Source organism: Pinus tabuliformis, chromosome 3_2 (genome assembly GCF_031772625.1).
Source record: "Pinus tabuliformis cultivar Carrire ecotype Pingquan chromosome 3_2, CPIR1, whole genome shotgun sequence".
NCBI lineage: Eukaryota > Viridiplantae > Streptophyta > Pinopsida > Pinales > Pinaceae > Pinus > Pinus tabuliformis.
This window is the reverse complement of record NC_142302.1, coordinates 1050711021-1050716954: the sequence shown is the minus strand read 5'-3', so window position 1 is coordinate 1050716954 and position 5934 is coordinate 1050711021. Positions and strand designations below refer to the sequence as shown.

The following is a 5934-nucleotide window of genomic DNA, read 5'->3' as shown; positions in this document are numbered from 1 at the left end:
AACTAGCCTTGCTTTATGCCTTTCAATCTTTCCCTCAATGTTTCTTTTGGTCTTATAGATCCGCTTCACTCGAATGACATGTTTTCCTTTCGGAAGGTTCACTAACTCCCATGTGTCATTCCTTTCTATTACTTCCATTTCTTCTTCCATTGCCACAACCCATTTTTCTTCTTTGATTGCATCCTCAAAATGGATTGGGTCATCTACATGACAAAACAAGGCAAATAAGGAATTCGGCCTAGCGCTACTATCAACTTCATCTTGCTCATAAATTTCATTTAAATTTATGAATTTTGGTCTTCTTGTGCTTGCTGAAGATGGACTTGACATGTCACTTGGTGTTGCGCTTTGCGGCGTGCTTGGAGAAACACTTGCTTGGTTGTGTGACACTGATCTATTATTTGTTGATGGTATTGCTTGTTGTGCTTGAATAGGAATAGAGGGAGTCACTCTTGAGGAATTACTTGTTGTTGTTAATTCCTCTTTTTCCTCATGTGGTATTGATCCGGACTTAAACAGGAACGCAACAACTTACAGAGATAGCCATAAACACAAATATGTAGTGGAAATAATACTTCATTTTATTAATGTAAAATACTGAAATATGCTTACAAACGGTAATGGAAATAAACCAGCTAGGGCAATGGTAGCTTATCTTTGAGAAGAGATGTGGTGGCTACATGCCTCTGAACTGTGTTACAATGAGGCTCGAAGGCCTATTTATTTTTGAGAAACAATGGAAAACCCTTAACATTCCAAAACCTAACTCGAGAAGATGAAACGCCAAACGGTGGGGCCCTTTTGGGTAAATTGGTACATCAACTTCCCGGGGTTGTAACTTTGGCATACGATCTCCGTTTGACGCGTACAATAGCTCGTTAGAAATATCTATCCGAGCACTACCACTTTGGAAAGGGAAACATTGGTCCACGAACCCATGTTGCCTCCAGATTTCCTGAAAAACGTCGTTTAGGGCCTCAAAACAGCTCCAGGAGTTCAAAACCCAAAAAAATGCTAAAAATAGTGAGTTGTGCTACAATTAAGGAAACTGAAAATGCTGAGAAAAACAATGGTGGGGGTCCAGGTGGACTTGGCAGGTGGCCACCAATATCCACCTGGATCAAGTATACATGCTTTGACATTGATTGCCTTTTCTAAACTTCCATCCCATGCTTCCTCTTCTATAAACTGCACATCTCTACTGATTATGACCTTCTTGGTTAATGGATTGTAGAGTTTGTATGCCTTGGATTCATCACTGTATCCAACAAATATACATTTCTCCCCCTTGTTGTCCAACTTCTTCCTCAACTCATCCGGGACATGTGCATACGCCACACATCCAAAAACTCTCATGTGAGTGACACTATGCTTTCTTCCACTCCATGCCTCTTCAAGAACTATGTTCTGGACGCTTTTGGTTGGACATCTATTCAAGATATATGTTGCACAAGTGACAACTTCAGCCCAATAATCATTTGGCAAATTCTTTGCCTTCATCATACTCCTTGCCATTTCCATAATGGTCCTATTCTTCCTTTCTGCCACACCATTTTGCTGAGGTGTATACCTTGTTGTAAATTGCTTGTGAATTCCATGCTCCCTACAAAATCGAAGGAAGTCATTTGAGATGTATTCTCCACCTCTATCAGTCCTGAGGACTTTGATGTAGTGTCCACTTTGCTTCTCAACAAGAGCTTTGTATTGGTGAAAGCACTCAAACACTTCACTTTTTTGTTTTAAGAAATAGACCCATGTCTTCCTTGTGTAGTCATCTATGAAGGTCAATAAATAGTGGCTGCCACCAATTGATGGTGTCTGCATTGGTCCACATAAATCTGAGTGGACAATCTCCAAAGGTGCCTTTTCCCTTACTGACTTTCCTGCTGGAAATGTCTCTCTATGTTGCTTGCCCAAGATACATCCTTCACATAGGTTGTCCGATTTTTCTATGAGTGGTAGTCCCTTCACCATGCCTTTCCTATGCAGCAAATTCAAACCTCCAAAGTTGAGATGTCCAAATCTCAAATGCCATAACCAATTTTCATCTTTGACCTCTGCTTGAAAGTTTACTTGTATGACAACTGCATCTTTTCTTGCATCCTCTTGTGAGTTCATTGAGAGTTGTGCTTGTGCACCTTCTCTCTGCAAATATGATCTTATTTTTAGGGGAAACATTCTATTGTTTGCCATCTGAACCTTTGCAATCAACTGTCTCCTTAGAGGTCTATCCAAAATTGTGCACATATCATTTTTGAAAAAGACATTGTAGCCCTTTTGTATGAGTTGTCGAATGCTCATGAGGTTATGCTTCAAACCAGGGACAAAGTAAACATTTGAGGTGTACTTTTTTTCCTCCTTCTTTGTTAAGATATTAACTCTTCATTTGCCCATGTAGAGATTTTGTTATCAGTCCCTAATGTACTTCAGATTTCACACTTCCATTTAGATTGGAAAACATTTCTATGTTTCCTGACATGTGATTGCTACACCCTGAATCTAGATACCATATATCACTTTGTTTTTCTTGTGCTACATTACAAGCTAAAAACATGTTATCATTGTTCCGACTTTCTTTTGTGAAATTTACACTTGGTTTGTTACTAATGTCATATTTCTTCTTTCTATATTCATTTGCATAATGACCATACTTCTTACAGTAATGAAATTGAACTTGAGATTTCTCATACCTCTGACCTTGTGCTTGATTTTGGCTTGGGCCTTGACTTGGATTTTGATTGCTGCCTCTTCCATTTGAGCTTGAAGGGCTTCTTCTTCCACCTTTGTCTGGGATTCTTCCTCTTCCTCTAGCATATGATCTTCTTCTGCCTCGACCTTGACCAAATGATACTTGTGTCTTGAAGGCATGCTCCAATGAGAAGCTTGTTGCTCTATTCAGTCTATGTTCATGAGAAATCAGTGATGCATTAAGCTCATCCACCAAGAACTGTGAGAGATCCTTTGTCTCTTCTATGGCCACAACAATGGCATCAAACCTTGCTGGCAAACTTCTCAAAACTTTCTCAACTATTTTTATTTCCTCAAGTGTCTCACCATGAGACCTGATTTGAGTAACCAACCCACTTACATGTGTAAAAAATGAGTCTACATTCTCAGACTCTTTCATACAAAGTGTTTCAAAATCTCTTCTCAACATTTGCAGCTTTGTTGTCTTGACTTTTGCCATGCATTGGTACGTTGTCTAGAGGGTGTCCCATGCTTGCTTAGACTTCGTTGCTATTGCAACCCTTGGGAAAATACTTTCATGAATTGCTTGGAAAATATAGAACAGGGATTTTGAATCCTTCTTCCTGTTGTCCCTTAACAAATCTCTTTCTGCTTGAGATAAGGCATTGTATGTTGCTGGTTCTTGAAAACTATTCTCCACCAAATCTCAAATGTCTTAAGAAGAAAATAGGGCCTTCATTGTAATAGCCCAATAATCATAACTTTTGCCATTAAACTGAGGTATTTGAGGATTAGTCAAGCTTGTGCTTGATGTTGCCATTTCTGAATGTAAGAAAAAAAAACTTTACCTGGTGGTAAATATGCCAAAAACAATCCTCCCTCAAAACAATTTTAGCTACTAGTAAAAACACTTGTTTTTACACTAACAGAGTTTAACCCGCTCCTATACCATGTTAGAAAAAACAATCTGCCCTCAAAACAATTTTAACTGCTAGTAAAAACACTTTTTTTACACTAACGATACCATGTTAGAAAAATTGAATTTATGCGGAGAGGCAGAGGGGAAAGTTGTTTCAAGAAGCTTGATTTTGTGCAGCATAGAATTCACTCACGCCAGAAAAACAAACTAAAACACAGTAACCTTCGAGCAACACAATAAAAACTTAGGATTAAATTCTAATTCATGAAAATACATTCATATGAGAGTAAAACAAAAGTTTACAATGATTTACACTTTACCAGGGATTGCGAAATAACACACAATAAAACACAGTGACGATTGTTTTCACGTGCCCACCAAAATTTGCTCCATGACTTTCGCCTCACAGACTCTATCTGTCTAACATACCCAACCTCTCTTGCTCTTTCTCTTACAAAATGACTTGTACATTCATATTTATCTCAGCATACAATTTTCCATTAACACATGACAAACAAAAATAATTAATGCACTGTTGTTGTTGAGTGTGGACAGTGATCGCGCAGGTGTTTGTGGAGTATCGGCAATAGTCGCCCAAACTACATTGAAAGCCGTGGAGTGTGGGCAATAGTGGCGTAGTAAATGCTTGCCCGTATTTACCAAACTACATTGAAAGCCTTAACTTCTGTGATGTACTTCTGTTTTGGCTTTAGTCCTTCCATCTTCAAACAGAGACGCAACCTGCAAAAATACTTGTGAGAAGTATGGCTGCTCTCAAGGTATTTATTGCGGTGGTTAGGATTAATATTTCCAACAGAATGCAAGGTAAATTGAACTCATGTCTCTTTATTTCTATACATTATAGTCACAAATATGAAACTTTCCATCTTGTGGTCAGTTCCCACTCTAAAATTAGTTTGTACTTTTCTAATATTTAGAAGTTTGGAATCTCCTCCTTCCATATTATATGAACTCTCTTGATGGTTCATCTGCACTGCATCAATATGAACTTTCTTGATTGTTCATTTGGACTATCATTCTACAGTAAAGGGCACAGTTAATATAACTGTTATATATTTATGTGCGACTTTCCTGGCATTCTTGTATGGGCTTTAGCTCAGAGTCTCCACAACTACAAACCCTAAGATTTTCAATTCGTCTCCAGCAAATAACTTATTTGATATAATAAGTGTAAAAAATGAGAGAAAAAAAATTGAATATAAGAAGGGTTTGTTCTTACATTGAATGGTAATTTAGCAATATTCTTCTTCCCACATAGCCGTTCCGTGGGAGTACACATTCGGTCCAACATAAAAAGAGATCTCCTCCTGGAATAAACCGCTGCAACGCAAGTCCAATTTCAATTTCTGAGCAATTTAAACGTTGTCCCTGTAAATGCCATATTGGGAAAATTTTATCCATATGGTGGTTGGGGGTTAAATCTGGCGACGAGATCAAGTTAGAGATCGTAACAAAATGACTGTAAATCAAAACCAGGAATTTGAAACCCACATTGAATGCACAATTAAGAAAGAACAATAAAACCCTGTAAGATTTCCATCATTCAACTCTCCAACTTAGGGTAAATTAATTTAATCTCAACCCTATCAGAGTCTGGGAGGGGTTGAAAAAACACCTCATTTGGCAATTGCAACAGATCCTATAATAAGAGGCAGCAGCCCAGCCAGAGGGAGGTGCTTCTTCAACCTCTCCCAGATTCTGGTTTGTAGTCGTTGGTAGAGATAGATCGATCAGATCAAGAAGCAACAATAATGATACCTTTAGCACATAGGTATATAGTAAGGTAGAGGAAACAAGCAACCAAAAACAGGGCAACGGCCAGATATGGTGGATGTTATAAAGGTAAAGCTAAATCCATGGCAGAGTCGCAGAGGCTCCATCTGGGGTTCCTTAGTTTCTAGATTTTGATGTTTACAAAAGTGCGATGTATATATAAAAAAAAATGTATAAAAAGGATGTGATGTGTGAACATGTCATTTTTTTTTATTGTTGTGTGAAACACGTAATTCTTCTTTAGCTTTGCTACGGCGTCATTAAAATCCCATAGACCACAACTTTCTTCCAAACTTTTCTTTAGGCATGGATTGAAGGAGGTATACCATTGTACTTAAAAAGTGAACCCATGTGTGGGGGAGGTATTCATTGAATGAGAAGTTATTTCTCTCTGTGGTACACCTGGATATACTTACTATATACACCAGTGGAGCATGTGTGTCATATCCCAACTGGTAGGTCTCACGTAACTTCTTTCAACTTATGTGTAATTCACTACATATGTTTAAGGTGTAATATTATAATGTTGAGCT

General features: G+C 38.1%; 1 long non-coding RNA gene across 2 annotated transcripts; it reads right to left on the bottom strand.

Annotated features, from left to right (window-relative positions):
- Positions 1-3774: 3774 nt before the first annotated feature.
- Positions 3775-5531, bottom strand: LOC149184209 (uncharacterized). 2 transcript variants are annotated; one of them, XR_016257762.1, is made up of 3 exons: positions 5120-5531; positions 4848-4996; positions 3775-4348 (listed from the first exon to the last, which is right to left on the bottom strand). It is a non-coding gene; the product is annotated as an uncharacterized LOC149184209 (long non-coding RNA). The 2 variants fall into 2 exon arrangements; XR_016257761.1 differs by having other exon boundaries at positions 3778-4348; positions 4848-5049; positions 5244-5531.
- Positions 5532-5934: the final 403 nt, after the last annotated feature.